The sequence below is a fragment of the Papaver somniferum genome, unplaced genomic scaffold (assembly GCF_003573695.1).
Source record: "Papaver somniferum cultivar HN1 unplaced genomic scaffold, ASM357369v1 unplaced-scaffold_123, whole genome shotgun sequence".
Classification (NCBI taxonomy): domain Eukaryota; kingdom Viridiplantae; phylum Streptophyta; class Magnoliopsida; order Ranunculales; family Papaveraceae; genus Papaver; species Papaver somniferum.
Genome location: NW_020621381.1, coordinates 106109 through 125971, shown reverse-complemented (window position 1 = coordinate 125971; position 19863 = coordinate 106109).

Genomic DNA, 19863 nt, shown 5'->3' with positions numbered 1-19863 from the left:
ATTCAACATTTTTATGAACTCTTTCTTCTTGTGTTGGCTTTGTCTTTCTATTTGATTCAAGATAGATGAAATTTGTTAGGATTTGGATTAGTTCTGCATGGTCTTTCATCTTTCTTCTATTGTGAAATTTGACTTCCTTCATATTTTCTTGAATCAACGTACATAGAAATGCAATTTTTACTAGACGTATTGCCTTAGCACACATTAATAATAATTACAATACATCTTTCGAACTTTTTCTATTAAAGATGAGTTTATCTAGTTTACAATTTAGTCTCAGAAATCAATTTCCGACTTATAACGAAATGTGTAGACTTTTTTGAGTTAACGTATATAAAATTCAGCATTTTAATGAACTCTTTCTTTTTATATTGGCTTTGTCTTTCTATTTGATTCAAGATAGATGAAATTTGTTAGGAATTGGATTAGTTCTGCATGGTCTTTCATCTTTCTTCTATTGTGAAATTTGACTTCCTTCATATTTTCTTGAATCAACGTACATAGAAATGCAATTTTTACTAGACGTATTGCCTTAGAACATATTAATTGTAATTACAATACATTTTTCAAACTTTTTCTGTTAAAGATGAGTTTATCTAGTTTACAATTTAGTCTCAGAAATCAATTTCCGACTTATAACGAAATGTGTAGACTTTTTTGAGTTGACGTATATAAAATTCAGCATTTTAATGAACTCTTTCTTTTTATATTGGCTTTGTCTTTCTATTTGATTCAAGATAGATGAAATTTGTTAGGATTTGGATTAGTTCTGCTTGGTCTTTCATCTTTCTTCTATTGTGAAATTTGACTTCCTTCATATTTTCTTGAATCAACGTACATAGAAATGCAATTTTTACTAGACGTATTGCCTTAGAACATATTAATTGTAATTACAATACATATTTCAAACTTTTTCTGTTAAATATGAGTTTATCTAGTTTACAATTTAGTCTCAGAAATCAATTTCCGACTTAAAACGAAATGTGTAGAGTTTTTTGAGTTAACGTATATAAAACAACATTTTTATGAACTCTTTCTTCTTGTGTTGGATTTGTCTTTCTATATGATTCAAGATAGATGAAATCTGTTAGGATTTGGATTAGTTCTGCATGGTCTTTCATCTTTCTTCTATTGTGAAATTTGACTTCCTTCATATTTTCTTGAATCAACGTACATAGAAATGCAATTTTTACTAGACGTATTGCCTTAGAACATATCAATTATAATTACAATACATTTTTCAATCTTTTTCTGTTAAAGATGAGTTTATCTAGTTTACAATTTAGTCTCAGAAATCAATTTCCGAGTTATAACGAAATGTGTAGACTTTTTCGAGTTAACGTATATAAAATTCAACGTTTTTATGAACTCTTTCTTTTTGTGTTAACTTTGTCTTTCTATTTGATTCAAGATAGATGAAATTTGTAAGGATTTGGATTAGTTCTGTAAGGTCTTTCATCTTTCTTCTATTTTGAAATTTGACTTCCTTCATATTTTCTTGAATCAACGTACATGGAAATGCAATTTTTACTAGACGTATTGCCTTAGAACATATTAATTGTAATTACAACACATTTTTCAAACTTTTTCTGTTAAAGATGAGTTTATCTAGTTTACAATTTAGTCTCAGAAATCAATTTCCGACTTATAACGAAATGTGTAGACTTTTTTGAGTTAACGTATATAAAATTCAACATTTTTATGAACTCTTTCTTCTTGTGTTGGCTTTGTCTTTCTATTTGATTCAAGATAGATGAAATTTGTTAGGATTTGGATTAGTTCTGCATGGTCTTTCATCTTTCTTATATTGTGAAATTTGACTTCCTTCATATTTTCTTGAATCAACGTACATAGAAATGCAATTTTTAATAGACATATTGCCTTAGAACATATTAGTTGTAATTACAATACATTATTCAAACTTTTTCTGTTAAAGATGAGTTTATCTAGTTTACAATTTAGTCTCAGAAATCAATTTCCGACTTATAACGAAATGTGTAGACTTTTTCGAGTTAACGTATATAAAATTCAACGTTTTTATGAACTCTTTCTTTTATGTTGGCTTTGTCTTTCTATTTGATTCAAGATAGATGAAATTTGTTAGGATTTGGTTTAGTTCTGCATGGTCTTTCATCTTTCTTCTATTGTGAAATTTGACTTCCTTCATATTTTCTAGAATCAACGTATATAGAAATGCAATTTTTACTAGACGTATTGCCTTAGAACATATTAATTGTAATTACATTACATTTTTCAAACTTTTTCTGTTAAAGATGAGTTCATGTAGTTTAAATTTAGTCTCAGAAATCAATTTCTGACTTATAACGAAGTGTGTAGACTTTTTTGAGTTAACGTATATTAAATTCAACATTTTTATGAACTGTGTTGGCTTTGTCTTTCTATTTGATTCAAGATAGATGAAATTTGTTAGGATTTGGATTAGTTCTGCATGGTTTTTCATCTTTCTTCTATTGTGAAATTTGACTTCCCTCATATTTTCTTGAATCAACGTACATAGAAATGCAATTTTTACTAGACGTATTTCCTTAGAACATATTAATTGTAATTACAATACATTTCTCAAACTTTTTCGGTTAAAGATAAGTTTATCTAGTCTACAATTTAGTCTCAGAAATCAATTTCCGATTTATAACGAAATGTGTAGACTTTTTTGAGTTAACGTATATAAAATTAAACATTTTTATGAACTCTTTCTTTTATGTTGGCTTTGTCTTTATATTTGATTCAAGATAGATGAAATGTGTTAGGATTTGGTTTAGTTCTGCATGGTCTTTCATCTTTCTTCTATTGTGAAATTTGACTTCCTTCATATTTTCTCGAATCAACGTACATAGAAATGCAATTTTTACTAGACGTATTGCCTTAGAACATATTAATTGTAATTACAATACATTTTTCAAACATTTTCTGTTAAAGATGAGTTTATCTAGTTTACAATTTAGTCTCAGAAATCAATTTCCGACTTATAACGAAATGTGTAGACTTTTTTGAGTTAACGCATATAAAATTTTACATTTTTATGAACTCTTTCTTTTTGTGATGGCTTTGTCTTTCTATTTGATTCAAGATATATGAAATTTGTTAGGATTTGGATTAATTCTGCATGGTTTTTCATCTTTCTTCTATTTTGAAATTTGACTTCCTTCATAATTTCTTGAATCAACGTACATAGAAATGCAATTTTTACTAGACGTATTTCCTTAGAACATATTAATTGTAAATACAATACATTTCTCAAACTTTTTCTGTTAAAGATGAGTTTATCTAGTCTACAATTTAGTCTCAGAAATCAATTTCCGACTTATAACGAAATGTGTAGACTTTTTTGAGTTAACGTATATAAAATTAAACATTTTTATGAACTCTTTCTTTTATGTTGGCTTTGTCTTTCTATTTGATTCAAGATAGATGAAATTTGTTAGGATTTGGTTTAGTTCTGCATGGTCTTTCATCTTTCTTCTATTGTGAAATTTGACTTCCTTCATATTTTCTTGAATCAACGTACATAGAAATGAAATTTTTACTAGACGTATTGCCTTAGAACATATTAATTGTAATTACAATACATTTTTCAAACTTTTTCTGTTAAAGATGAGTTTATGTAGTTTAAATTTAGTCTCAGAAATCAATTTCTGACTTATAACGAAGTGTGTAGACTTTTTTGAGTTAACGTATATTAAATTCAACAATTTTATGAACTGTGTTGGCTTTGTCTTTCTATTTGATTCAAGATAGATGAAATTTGTTAGGATTTGGATTAGTTCTGCATGGTCTTTCATCCTTCTTCTATTGTGAAATTTGACTTGCTTCATATTTTCTTGAATCAACGTACATAGAAATGCAATTTTTACTAGACGTATTGCCTTAGAACATATTAATTGTAATTACAATACATTTTTCAAACTTTTTCTGTTAAAGATGAGTTTATCTAGTTTAGAGTTTAGTCTCAGAAATCAATTTCCGACTTATAACAAAGTGTGTAGCCTTTTTTGAGTTAACGCATATAAAATTTAACATTTTTATGAACTCTTTCTTTTTGTGTTGGCTTTGTCTTTCTATTTGATTCAAGATAGATGAAATTTGTTAGGATTTGGATTAATTCTGCATGGTTTTTCATCTTTCTTCTATTTTGAAATTTGACTTCCTTCATATTTTCTTGAATCAACGTACATAGAAATGCAATTTTTACTAGACGTATTGCCTTAGAACATATTAATTGTAATTACAATACATTTTTCAAACTTTTTCTGTTAAAGATGAGTTTATCTAGTTTACAATTTAGTCTCAGAAATCAATTTCCGACTTATAACGAAATGTGTAGACTTTTTTGAGTTAACGTATATAAAATTCAACATTTTTATGAACTCTTTCTACTTGTGTTGGCTTTGTCTTTCTATTTGATTCAAGATAGATGAAATTTGTTAGGATTTGGATTAGTTCTGCATGGTCTTTCATCTTTCTTCTATTGTGAAATTTGACTTCCTTCATATTTTCTTGAATCAACGTACATAGAAATGCAATTTTTACTAGACGTATTGCCTTAGAACATATTAATTGTAATTACAATACATTTTTCAAACTTTTTCTGTTAAAGATGAGTTTATCTAGTTTACAATTTAGTCTCAGAAATCAATTTCCGACTTATAACGAAATGAATAGACTTTTTTGAGTTAACGTATATAAAATTCAGCATTTTAATGAACTCTTTCTTTTTATATTGGCTTTGTCTTTCTATTTGATTCAAGATAGATGAAATTTGTTAGGATTTGGATTAGTTCTGCATTGTCTTTCATCTTTCTTCTATTGTGAAATTTGACTTCCTTCATATTTTCTTGAATCAACGTACATGGAAATGCAATTTTTACTAGACGTATTGCCTTAGAACATATTAATTGTAATTACAATAAATTTTTGAAACTTTTTCCGTTAAAGATGAGTTTATCTAGTTTACAATTTAGTCTCAGAAATCAATTTCCGACTTATAACGAAATGTGTAGACTTTTTTGAGTTAACGTATATAAAAATCAGCATTTTAATGAACTCTTTCTTTTTATATTGGCTTTGTCTTTCTATTTGATTCAAGATAGATGAAATTTGTTAGGATTTGGATTAGTTCTGCATGGTCTTTCATCTTTCTTCTATTGTGAAATTTGACTTCCTTCATATTTTCTTGAATCAACGTACATGGAAATGCAATTTTTACTAGACGTATTACCTTGGAACATATTAATTTTAATTACAATACATTTTTCAAACTTTTTTTGTTAAAGATGATTTTATCTAGTTTACAATTTAGTCTCAGAAATCAATTTCCGACTTATAACGAAATGTGTAGACTTTTTTGAGTTAATGTATATAAAATTCAGCATTTTAATGAACTCTTTCTTTTTATATTGGCTTTGTCTTTCTATTTGATTCAAGATAGATGAAATTTGTTAGGATTTGGATTAGTTCTGCATGGTCTTTCATCTTTCTTCTATTGTGAAATTTGACTTCCTTCATATTTTCTTGAATCAACGTACATAGAAATGCAATTTTTACTAGACGTATTGCCTTAGAACATATTAATTGTAATTACAATACATTTTTCAAACTTTTTCTGTTAAAGATGAGTTTATCTAGTTTACAATTTAGTCTCAGAAATCAATTTCTGACTTATAACCAAATGTGTAGACTTTTTTGAGTTAACGTATATAAAATTCAACATTTTTATGAACTCTTTCTTTTTGTCTTGGCTTTGTCTTTCTATTTGATTCAAGATAGATGAAATTTTTTAGGATTTGGATTAGTTCTGCATGGTCTTTCATCCTTCTTCTATTGTGAAATTAGACTTCCTTCATATTTTCTTTAATCAACGTACATAGAAATGCAATTTTTACTAGACGTATTGCCTAAGAACATATTAATTATAATTACAATACATTTTTCAAAATTTATCTTTTAAAGATGAGTTTATCTAGTTTACAATTTAGTCTCAGAAATCAATTTCCGACTTATAACGAAATGTGCAGACTTTTTTGAGTTAACGTATATAAAATTCAACAATTTTATGAACTCTTTCTTTTTGTGATGGATTTGTCTTTTTATTTGGTTCAAGATAGATGAAATTTGTTAGGATTTGGATTAGTTCTGCATGGTCTTTCATCCTTCTTCTATTGTGAAATTTGGCTTCCTTCATATTTTCTTGAATCAACGTACATAGAAATGCAATTTTTACTAGACGTATTGCCTTAGAACATATTAATTGTAATTACAATACATTTTTCAAACTTTTTCTGTTAAAGATGAGTTTATCTAGTTTACAATTTAGTCTCAGAAATCAATTTCTGACTTATAACCAAATGTGTAGACTTTTTTGAGTTAACGTATATAAAATTCAACATTTTTATGAACTCTTTCTTTTTGTCTTGGCTTTGTCTTTCTATTTGATTCAAGATAGATGAAATTTTTTAGGATTTGGATTAGTTCTGCATGGTCTTTCATCTTATATTGTGAAATTAGACTTCCTTCATATTTTCTTGAATCAACGTACATAGAAATGCAATTTTTACTAGACGTATTGCCTTAGAACATATTAATTGTAATTACAATACATTTTTCAAACTTTTTCTGTTAAAGATGAGTTTATCTAGTTTACAATTTAGTCTCAAAAATCAATTTCCGACTTATAACGAAGTGTGTAGACTTTTTGAGTTAACGTATATAAAATTCAACATTTTTCAAACTTTTTCTGTTAAAGATGAGTTTATCTAGTTTACAATTTAGTCTCGGAATTCAATTTCCGACTTATAACGAAATGTGTAGACTTTTTTGAGTTAACGTATATAAAATTCAACATTTTAATGAACTCTTTCTTTTTATATTGGCTTTGTCGTTCTATTTAATTCAAGATAGATGAAATTTGTTAGGATTTGGATTAGGTTTGCATGGTCTTTCATCTTTCTTATATTGTGAAATTTGACTTCCTTCATATTTTCTTGAATCAACGTACATAGAAATGCAATTTTTACTAGACGTACTGCCTTAGAACATATTAATTGTAATTACAATACATTTTTCAAACTTTTTCTGTTAAAGATGAGTTTATCTAGTTTACAATTTAGTCTCAGAAATAAATTTCCAACTTATAACGAAATCTGTTGACTTTTTTGAGTTAACATACATAAAATTCAACATTTTTATGAACTCTTTCTTTTTGTGTTGGCTTTGTCTTTCTATTTGATTCAAGATAGGTGAAATTTATTAGGAATTAGATTTATTCTGCTTGGTCTTATATCCTTTTTTTCAAACTTTTTCTGTTAAAGATGAGTTTATCTAGTTTACAGATTAGTCTCAGAAATCAATTTCCGAATAATAACGAAATGTGTAGACTTTTTTGAGTTAACGTATATAAAATTCAACATCTTTATGAACTCTTTCCTTTATGTTGGCTTTGTCTTTCTATTTGATTCAAGATAGATGAAATTTGTTAGGACTTGGATTAGTTTTGCATGGTCTTTCATCCTTCTTCTATTGTGAAATTTGACTTCCTTCATATTTTCTTGAATCAACGTACATAGAAATGCAATTTTTACTAGACGTATTTCCTTAGAACATATTAATTGTAATTACAATACATTTTTCAAACTTTTTATGTTAAAGATGAGTTTATCTAGTTTACAATTTAGTCTCAGAAATCAATTTCCGACTTATAACGAAATGTGTAGACTTTTTTGAATTAACGTATATAAAATTCAACATTTTTATGAACTCTTTCTTTTTGTGTTGGCTTTGTCTTTCTATTTTATTCAAGATAGATGAAATTTGTTACGATTTGGATTAGTTCTGCATGGTCTTTCATCCTTCTTCTATTGTGAAATTTGACTTCCTTCATATTTTCTTTAATCAACGTACATAGAAATGCAATTTTTACTAGACGTATTGCCTTAGAACATATTAATTGTAATTACGATACATTTTTCAAACATTTTCTGTTAAAGATGAGTTTATCTAGTTTACAATTTAGTCTCAGAAATCAATTTCCGACTTATAACGAAATGTGTAGACTTTATTGAGTTAACGTATATAAAATTCAACATTTTTATGAACTCTTTCCTTTATGTTGGCTTTGTCTTTTTATTTGATTCAAGATAGATGAAATTTGTTAGGATTTGGATTAGTTCTGCATGGTTTTTCAACTTTCTTCTATTGTGAAATTTGAGTTCCTTCATATTTTCTTGAATCAACGTACATAGAAATGCAATTTTTACTAGACGTATTGCCTTAGAACACATTAATTGTAATTACAATACATTTTTAAATTTTTTTCTGTTAAAGATGAATTTATCTAGTTTACAATTTAGTCTCAGAAATCAATTTCCGACTTATAACGAAAAGTGTAGACTTTTTTGAGTTAACGTATATAAAATTCATCATTTTAATGAACTCTTTCTTTTTATATTGGCTTTGTCTTTCTATTTGATTCAAGATAGATGAAATTTGTTAGGATTTGGATTAGTTCTGCATGGTCTTTCATCCTTCTTCTATTGTGAAATTTGACTTCCTTCATATTTTCTTGAATCAACGTACATAGAAATGCAATTTTTAGTAGACATAATGCCTTAGAACATTTTATTTGTGATTACAATACATTTTTCAAACTTTTTCGGTTAAAGATGAGTTTATCTAGTTTACAATTTAGTCTCAGAAATCAATTTTTTATGTTGGCTTTGTCTTTCTATTTGATTCAAAATAGATGAAATTTGTTAGGATTTGGATTAGTTCTGCATGGACTTTCATCTTTCTTCTATTGTGAAATTTGACTTCCTTCATATTTTCTTGAATCAATGTACATAGAAATGCAATTTTTACTTGACGTATTTCCTTAGAACATATTAATTGTAATTACAATACATATTTCAAACTTTTTTTGTTAAAGATGAGTTTATCTAGTTTACAATTGAGTCTCAGAAATCAATTTCAGATGTATAACGAAGTGTGTAGACTTTTTTGAGTTAACGTATATAAAATTCAACATTTTTATGAACTCTTTCTTTTTTTGTTGGCTTTGTCTTTCTATTTGATTCAAGATAGATGAAATTTGTTAGGATTTGGATTAGTTCTGCATGGTCTTTCATCCTTCTTTTATTGTGAAATTTGACTTCCTTCATATTTTCTTGAATCAATGTACATAGAAATGCAATTTTTACTAGACGTATTGCCTTAGAACATATTAATTGTAATTACAATACATTTTTCAAACTTTTTCTGTTAAAGATGAGTTTATCTAGTTTACAATTTAGTCTCAGAAATCAATTTCTGACTTATAACGAAGTGTGTAGACTTTTTTGAGTTAACGTATATTAAATTCAACATTGTTATGAACTCTTTCTTTTTGTGTTGGCTTTGTCTTTCTATTTGATTCAAGATAGATGAAATTTGTTAGGATTTGGATTAGTTCTGCATGGTCTTTCATCCTTCTTCTATTGTGAAATTTGACTTCCTTCATATTTTCTTTAATCAACGTACATAGAAATGCAATTTTTACTAGACGTATTGCCTTAGAACATATTAATTGTAATTACAATACATTTTTCAAACATTTTCTGTTAAAGATGAGTTTATCTAGTTTACAATTTAGTCTCAGAAATCAATTTCCGACTTATAACGAAATGTGTAGACTTTTTTGAGTTAACGTATATAAAATTCAACATTTTTATGAACTCTTTCTTTTTGTGTTGGCTTTGTCTCTCTATTTGATTCAAGATAGATGAAATTTGTTAGGATTTGGATTAGTTCTGCATGGTCTTTCATCCTTCTTCTATTGTGAAATTTGACTTCCTTCATATTTTCTTGAATCAACGTGCATAGAAATGCAATTTTTACTAGACGTATTGCCTTAGAACATATTAATTATATTTACAAATACATTTTTCAAACTTTTTTTCTTAAAGATGAGTTTATCTAGTTTACAATTTAGTCTCGGAAATCAATTTCTGACTTATAACGAAGTGTGTAGACTTTTTCGAGTTAACGTATATAAAATTCAACATTTTTATGAACTCTTTTTTTTTTATTGGCTTTGTCTTTCAATTTGATTCAAATAAATTAAATTTGTTATGATTTGGATTAGTTCTGCTTGATCTTTCATCCTTCTTCTAATGTGAAATTTGGCTTCCTTCATATTTTCTTGAATCAACATACATAGAAATGAAATTTTTACTAGACGCATTGCCTTAGAACTTATTAATTGTAATTATAATACATTTTTCAAACTTTTTCTGTTAAATTTGATTTTATCTACTTTGCAATTTAGTCTCAGAAATCAATTTCAGACTTATAACGAAATGTTTAGACTTTTTTGAGTTAACGAAAGGCAAAAAATCATAGTGGTATTGTTAAGGATTTGTGTTTGGTAGTGAATTTGGTTGTGCGGTCAGAATTATGGTTCACTAGGAACAAAAAAGTGTATGAAAAAAAGAACCCTTGTTGGTCTTTATTTCAAAAACGTGTTTTTAGTTTGATGCAAGATTATTCGGTTCGTATGAAGAGTTATATGCATAATTCTATGGATGACTTGAGAATTCTGGAGTTTTTTAGGGTTCGGCATAGAAAGGTGAAGTTTACTGATCCCAAGGAGTGTTTTTGGTTTCCTCCTAATGATAATGAATTGCTTTTGTGCACGGATGGCGCCTCAAGAGGTAATCCAAGGGTGGCGGGAGCTGGTGTTGTTGCAAGGAATGCAAATTGTGAAGTGGTAGGTGCAATGTGTATTGGTTTGGGAGTTACTTCTAATTATTTGGCTGAATTGTATGGTATTATTGTGGGTATGGAGTGGGCAGTTCAGTGGGGATATGCTTGCATTGTTATTAGATCAGATTCTACAAGTGTGTTGAAGGCTTTGGAAGAAGATAACGTTCCTTGGTTTGCTAGGCAAAGATGGATGGAAGTTAAAGGTTTATATGGTTCAATTCGTTTTGAACATTCTTTTAGAGAGGCAAATTTTGCAGCTGATGCAATGGCAAAGCGTGGTTGTTTATTAGAGGATGGGGTTGGTTTTCACTTTGATGGTCGACCAGTTTTTTTAAGTTCTATTGAGTTTCCAAATGTAATTTATTATCGTTTTAAATAGGTTTTAGGAGTTTTTTAGGGGTTTCTCTGATCCCTTTTCTCCTTCACCTATCTTGTAAATATATTTTTTTATCAATATATTTTCTTGACTTAGCAAAAAAAAGTATATAAAATTCAACATTTTTATGAACTCTTTCTTTTTATGTTGGCTTTGTCTTTCTATTTGATTCAAGATAGATGAAATTTGTTAGGATTTGGATTAGTTCTGCATGGTCTTTCATCTTTCTTCTATTGTGAAATTTGACTTCCTTCATATTTTCTCGAATCAACGTACATAGAAATGCAATTTTTACTTTACGTATTGCCTTAGAACATATTAATTGTAATTACAATACATTTTTCAAACTTTTTCTAGTTAAAGATGAGTTTATCTAGTTTGCAATTTAGTCTCAGAAATCAATTTCCGACTTATAACGAAATGTGTAGACTTTTTTGAGTTAACGTATATAAAATTCAACATTTTTATGAACTCTTTCTTTTTGTGTTGGCTTTATCTTTATATTTGATTCAAGATAGATGAAATTTGTTACGATTTGGATTAGTTCTGCATGGTCTTTCATCCTTCTTCTATTGTGAAATTTGACTTCCTTCATATTTTCTTTAATCAACGTACATAGAAATGCAATTTTTACTAGATGTATTGCCTTAGAACATATTAATTGTAATTATAATACATTTTTCAAACATTTTCTGTTAATGATGAGTTTATCTAGTTTACAATTTAGTCTCAGAAATCTTTTCGAAACAACTTTTTTCTCTCTCCTATGCTCTGAGGCGAATTTTCCTTAGGGTTTTACAAACTTTCAAACTTTCCATTCTTCCTCTCAATCATCTTTAGGTGATTTGAGATGAGGGATCCACCTCAATCATCTACTAATAGGTCTCGCTCTTATGCTGATCAGTTGAAAGGAAAACAACAACTTCCAACAACTTCTATTGATCTCAAAACCTTGCCAACACCAACGTCAAAAGAAGGAAAGCATGCTGTTGTTTTGCCTTAGGAGTTTTATTTAGAGGGTTGCGATATTTGGAAATTCAGTCTCACAGGCCGTTTAGATCTTAAAGGGATCACTTTTCAAGAGGTGAAAAACGATTTGTTAAATCGATGGAAGTTAAGCCAAGATCAAGTTACGCACGCAATCAGCCAAAGATACGATTTTGAATGCTGAAGCTTGGTTTTTTAGAAACCAAAAGTTAAACCTAATTGAATGGTTTCCTGGTTTTGATGCTGAGAAGCAACGCACATCTCATGCTTCGGTGTGGGTTACTTTTCCAGGGTTACCATTGGAGTTTTGGACAGAAAAAACGTTATTGTCTCTTGCAAAATCGTTAGGAACTCCTATTGTGGTTAATAGAAGAACTCTTGAACATGAATATGGTCACTTTGCTTCAGTTTTGGTGGATATTGATTTTTCTGAAGCGGCTACTGATGCTATACATATCACGGTGGGGGGTTTGGATTTTTGGCAAGCTGTTGCGATCCAAAAAATTCCAAAATATTGTTCCAAGTGCAAGCTAATTGGTCATAATGATAAGGAGTGTAGAAAAAAATCCAAGGAAACTTCTGAGCGTCAACCTTTGGTTACCAATCAATCTCACGAAACTGGTGAAGCGCAACTTGTGATGAATAACAAGGTTGGTGGTGAATGGCAAGTTTCTAGGCGTAAGAAAAAAGGAAAAAAGAAGGATACAAACAGCTTGGAGGTTATTCATGATGATGATGAAGCTTTTGTTGGGGACGTGGTTGATGAGGAGTTTGCTGCTAAGCTGGTGAAAGCTAAGCAGTTGGAGGCTGTTATGTCACAAGCCAAAGATGATTTTGAATCTGTCTATGTTGAATTGGCGAGAACTAAACAAGCACAGGCTTCAAAATCAGCCGTATTATTGAATGGAAAAGTGGGTGAAACTAATCCTTCAAATATGACAAGTTTGGTTGGAACTAGGATTCCTAAACCTGTTAGGATTGTGACTTCAACTCCAACTCCTCTTTGTGATCAGCTCACGGCTGGGGAGTTTATATTGAATAACAATAAATATAGTGCTCTTAATTCTATGCAAGATGTGGAGGAAAGCAAAGCTGATGCAAAGTTTAGGGCTGAACAAGAAGAAAAGAGAATACGCATGCTATCCATGCATAAAATTGTGAATACTACAGCTGGGAGGAATACTTCTCTAGAACAAATTTCTGAATCCGCTTCTCTTCAGGACTCTAATGTCCGTGTTGGTGTTGAACAAGGAAGTTCACCAGGAGTGAACTCTGGTGTTGTTTCGGTAGTTGGTAAGGCCTCTAAATCTGGTTTTTAATGCGTGTTCTCTATTGGAACATTAATGGCATTGCACGGGATGCAGCCAAAAATAAGTTAAGAGAGTTAATTCTTGAGTTTAAGCCAGATATTTTCTGTCTAGCTGAACCTAAGGTGCATTGTACCTTGCGTTTCTTACACAAATTATATGTAGCTGGTTATAAGAAGGAAGTTATTCATAATGCTGTTGATTCGTCTAAAGGTAACATATGGATTTTTTGGTCAATTGACATAGCTACGCATGTAGTTATGAATACTAGTAGACAAGCTATTACCATTGCAACAGAGGGGGTGTTGGTGTCCTTTGTTCATGCTAGCTGTTTTCAAGTGACGAGAAGAAGTTTGTGGAAACAACTTTCCTCAGTTGATATTAATACTCCTTGGTTGGTTTATGGGTGATTTTAATTGTGTTCTTCGTAATGAGGAGAAAAAAGGAGGCAATCAACCACGGACTTCAGTCATCAATGATTTTAGTGATTGGATGGATGATAATAATCTTTTTGAAGCTGATTTTTTGGGTTCTAAATTCACTTGGTCTAATAGGCAATCTGGTGTTCATATAATCCTTTGTAAGCTGGATAGAGCTTTGATTAATGAGGCATGGCTTATTAAGTATGAGAATTGGAGGTGTAAAGCTCTTCCCCGTGAAGTTTCCGACCATTCTACTCTTATTGGTTTTCCTTTTGTTAATACTAGACCGAAACGAGCTCCTTTTAGAGTTCAAAAGATGTGGTTTGCTCATTCTGATTTCATGAGAATGGTAAGTGATTGTTGGAATGCACCGGTTACAGGATCTCCTGCTTTTATTTTTCCTTTCAAGCTCAAGAGGTTAAAAGCTGTTATGAAGGATTGGAATTTACATGTCTTTGGCAATATTTTTGCTAAGCTAAAACAATCTGAATTGACTATGGAAGTGGCTTTTCGTATTTCGGATGAGGATCCAGAGGATATAACTAAGCTGAATTCGGCCAAGGAGGCTTCAGTTATTCTTCAGGAAATTCGTTCTCATCATGTTACTATGCTAAAGCAAAAATCACGTAATAAATGGCTTTTGGAGGGAGCTAGTAATACTTCTTTCTTTCATGCTAATATCAGAATGCGCAGGAGTAGTAATATGATTTCGAAGTTGGTGGATGATAATGGGGCTGTTATTACTGATTGTGATCAAATTAGAGACTATACGGTTTCTTTTTTTTGAGTCAAAGTTTAATGGTGATGAGTTGCCTATTGATGAAGAGCTTTTTAATTATGATCATAACATCATGTCGGTGGAGGATAGTCAGAGAATGGATGAAATTCCTTCTATGGAGGAGATTAAGAATGTTGTTTTTGATTTGGGTGCGGATAGTGCGCCAGGGCCGGATGGTTTCTCGGGTTGTTTTTATAGGCATTGTTGGGACGTGGTGCAATATGACCTTGTCAGAGCTATCACGTACTGTTGGCAGCGGAAAATCATTCCTCATGGTGCTAATTCTAGTCTTATTATTCTTCTTGCCAAGGTTAGAGGAGCCAACACTCTTCGAAACTTTCGGCCTATTGGTCTTAGTAATTTTTTCTTTAAAATTTTTACTAAGATTTTAGCTACAAGACTAGGGAGTGTTCTTGATAATTTGGTTTCAGAAGAACAAGTTGCTTTCATGAAGGGGAGGAACATTCATGAAAACATTACTGTGGCGTCGGAGATGATCAATGATCTGAAAACCAAACGTAAGGATGGAAATTTGGGGTTGAAACTGGATATTACTCAAGCTTTTGACACGGTTAGTTGGTCATTTGTTTTAGAGGTTTTTCGAAGGTATGGTTTCTCTCAAAGTTGGTGTTCTTGGATTTTAGCTATTCTTAACTCAGCAAGGATTTCTATTCTTCTTAATGGAAGTCCAGAGGGTTTCTTCAAAATCAATAGAGGTCTTCGGCAAGGTGATCCTTTATCTCCTCTTATTTTTGTTCTGATTGAAGATGTTCTTAGTAGAAATCTTACAAATTTGTTTGCTGAGAAGATGATGACGCCTATGCTTTCCAAAAGAGGTATTTCTCCCACACATCTTTTCTTTGCTGATGACATTATGATTTTTTGTAAAGGCAATATGAAGAGTCTGCATAACCTTCTTGCTTTACTTGGTAAATACCAAAGTGCCTCGGGCCAAACTGTCTGTCGTCAAAAGAGTAAGATTTATTATGGTGGTGGTTCTTTGAGTCGCTGTGGGACTATCACTAATTTACTGGGTATGGAAGTTACTACTTTTCCGGACAGGTATTTGGGAGTTTAAATTATGCCTGGAGCAGTTAAGTATCGTCACATTTGTAATGTGATAGAGAAAATTAAGAATCAACTTTCGGTTTGGAAAGGTAAATTACTTTCTTTTCAACATAAAGTTGTTCTTATCAATTCAGTGATAGCGAGTTATGCTATTCACAACATGGCGGTGTACAAATGGCCTAGAAAATTTGTTCAACGGGCTGAAAGAGTTATTCGTAATTTTCTTTGGTCGGGTGATGCTGAAGTTGCAAGGAAATTTGTTGTTGGATATCCAAAGGTTTGTTGTCCGTTGAAGGAAGGGGGTCTTGGTATAACCAGCATGGTTGTTACTAATAAGGCTCTTCTAATGAAGCTATGGTGGAGTATTCGTTCTTCTAACAAGAAATGGGCTCGTTTCTTATGGGCGAAATTTACTACCAAGCAGGGTAGTATAAAGCTTTATGGGGTGAATTCTTCTATTTTGCCGGGCATGAAACTGATTCATTCTATTGTTGACAAGAATACCAAGGTTCTAATTGGGGACAGGAGGTCTACATCTCTTTATTTTGATGTTTGGTATGGTAATGAGTGTGTTGCTGATATGCTTAATGAAACTGACTTGGACAGAAATGTCAAGGTCATTGATATTATTGTTAATAATGCTTGGATGATGCAGGGAGATCATATTCATAATTTGGTCCATGCGGGTGTGGATCTTTCAAATTTGCCTTTGTTACAAGGAGGGAATGATTGTAGAGTTTGGATGCCGGAGATGAATGGCCACTTTTCAGTCTCTTCAGCAAAGAATATCATTAGAAGGGCGTATCCAAAATCAGCAATTTATGGTCTTTTGTGGAGGAAAGAAATTCATCCCAAATTGGCTGCTCAGAATTGGAAGATATGTCGTGAGGTTTGTGCAACTCAAGACAAGATCAGGAGTAGATTCAAAGTTGAAATGGCCAACAAATGTTACTTGTGCAACATGGAGGAAGAATCTTTGGAGCATATTATTTGGAGTTGTACGTTTGCAACTCAAATTTGGCAGTGGTGTTCAGGTTTGTTTAATCTAACACCTTATTATGATATTGTGAATTCATATAAATCAGCAAAGGGTAGAAGTAGAATTGTCAAGGATTTATGGCTTTTAGCTATTTTGGTGATTCGCTCGGAATTATGGCAAACAAGAAATATGGCATGTTTTCAGAATTCTTCTGTTAGCATTCATTTTTTTAAGAAGAGAGTGTTCTATTTGATTAGTGAATATGCTGGTCGTTTGAAGGGTTTCATGCATAATACTACAACGGACTTGGATCTTTTGAACTTTTTCCGTGTGATGCATAGGAAGGTTAAGCAGGTTCAGCCAATTGAGTGCTTTTGGAGTCCGCCAAATAGGGATGAATTTTTATTATGTTGTGATGGAGCAGCCAAAGGAAATCTGGGTATAGCTGGAGTTGGTGTTGTTGTTCGTGATGCTGATTGTAATTTTTTGGGTGCTATGAGTATTGGTTTGGGTTCTACTACTAATTTCTTAGCTGAACTTTATGGTATTATTGTTGGTTTGGAGTGGGATATGAAGTGGAATGTTAAAAGAGTGGTTGTACGTTCTGATTCAATGGGAACAATTAAGACATTGACGGGTACAAATCTTCCTTGGTTTGTCAAGCACAGATGGAGAAGAATACAAAACAATTATGACTCTTTATTTCACAATATAAAGAAGGATGAAAGACCAGCCAGAACTAACCCAAATTCTAACCAATTTCATCTATTTGAATCAAATTGAAAGACAAAGCCAATACAAAAATAAAGAGTTCATAAAAATGTTGAATTTTTTATACGTTAACTCAAAAAAGGCTACAAACTTCGGTATAAGTCGCAAATTGATTTCTGAGTCTAAATTGTAAACTAGATAAACTCATCTTTAACAAAAAAAGTTTTAAAAATGTCTTTTAATCACAAATTTTAAGTTCTAAGGCATTACGTCTAGTAAAAATTACATTTCAATGTACGTTGATTCAAGAAAATATGAAGGAAGTCAAATTTCACAATATAAGAAGGATGAAAGACCAGCCAGAACTAATCCAAATTCTAAGAAATTTCATCTATTTGAGACAAATTGAAAGACAAAGCCAATACAAAAATAAAGAGTTCATGAAAATGTTGAATTTTTTATACGTTAACTCAAAAAAGTCTACAAACTTCGTTTTAATTCGGAAATGGATTTCCGAGGCTAAATTGTAAACTAGATAAACTCATCTTTAACAGAAAAAGTTTGAAAAATGTATTTTAATCACAAATTATATGTTCAAAGGAATTACGTCTAGTAAAAATTGCATTTCTATGTACGTTGATTCAAGAAAATATGAAGGAAGTCAAATTTCACAATAGAAGAAGGATGAAAGACCATGCATAACTAATCCAAATCCTAACAAATTTCATCTATCTTGAATTAAATAGAAACACAAAGCCAATAAAAAAATAAAGAATTCATAAAAATGTTAGATTTTTTATACGTTAACTCAAAAAAGTCTACACTCTTCGTTATAAGTAGGAAATTGATTTCTGAGACTAAATTGTAAACTAGATAAAGTCATCTTTAACAGAAAAAGTTTGAAAAATGTATTGTATTCACAATTAATATGTTCTAAGGCATTACGTCTAGTAAAAATTGCATTTCTATGTACGTTGATTCAAGAAAATATGAAGTCAAATTTTACAATATAAGAAGGATGAAAGACCAGCCAGAACTAACCCAAATTCTAACCAATTTCATCTATTTGAATCAAATTGAAAGACAAAGCAAATACAAAAATAAAGAGTTCATAAAAATGTTGAATTTTTTATACGTTAACTCAAAAAAGGCTACAAACTTCGGTATAAGTCGCAAATTGATTTCTGAGTCTAAATTGTAAACTAGATAAACTCATCTTTAACAAAAAAAGTTTTAAAAATGTCTTTTAATCACAAATTTTAAGTTCTAAGGCATTATGTCTAGTAAAAATTACATTTCAATGTACGTTGATTCAAGAAAATATGAAGGAAGTCAAATTTCACAATATAAGAAGGATGAAAGACCAGCCAGAACTAATCCAAATTCTAAGAAATTTCATCTATTTGAGACAAATTGAAAGACAAAGCCAATACAAAAATAAAGAGTTCATGAAAATGTTGAATTTTTTATACGTTAACTCAAAAAAGTCTACAAACTTCGTTTTAATTCGGAAATGGATTTCCGAGGCTAAATTGTAAACTAGATAAACTCATCTTTAACAGAAAAAGTTTGAAAAATGTATTTTAATCACAAATTATATGTTCAAAGGAATTACATCTAGTAAAAATTGCATTTCTATGTACGTTGATTCAAGAAAATATGAAGGAAGTCAAATTTCACAATAGAAGAAGGATGAAAGACCATGCATAACTAATCCAAATCCTAAAAAATTTCATCTATCTTGAATTAAATAGAAAGACAAAGCCAATAAAAAATAAAGAATTCATAAAAATGTTAGATTTTTTATACGTTAACTCAAAAAAGTCTACACTCTTCGTTATAAGTAGGAAATTGATTTCTGAGACTAAATTGTAAACTAGATAAAGTCATCTTTAACAGAAAAAGTTTGAAAAATGTATTGTATTCACAATTAATATGTTCTAAGGCATTACGTCTAGTAAAAATTGCATTTCTATGTACGTTGATTCAAGAAAATATGAAGGAATTCAAATTTCACAATATAAGAAGGTTGAAAGACCAGCCATAACTAATCCAAATTCTAACAAATTTCATCTATCTGAATCAAATTGAAAGACAAAGCCAATACAAAAATAAAGAGTTCATAAACATATTGAATTTTTTATACGTTAACTCAAAAAAGTCTACAAATTCGGTATAAGTCAGAAATTGATTTCAGAGACTAAATTGTGAACTAGGTAAACTCATCTTTAACAGAAAATGTTTGAAAAATGTATTTTCATCACAAATTATATGTTCTAAGGAATTACTTCTTGTAAAATTGCATTTCTATGTGCATTGATTCAAGAAATCAAATTTCACAATAGAAGAAGGATGAAAGCTCATGCAGAACTAATCCAAATTCCAACAGATTTCATCTATTTGAATCAAATTGAAAGACAAAGCGTAAAGAATTCATAAAAATGTAAGATTTTTTATACCTTAACTCAAAAAAGTCTACACTC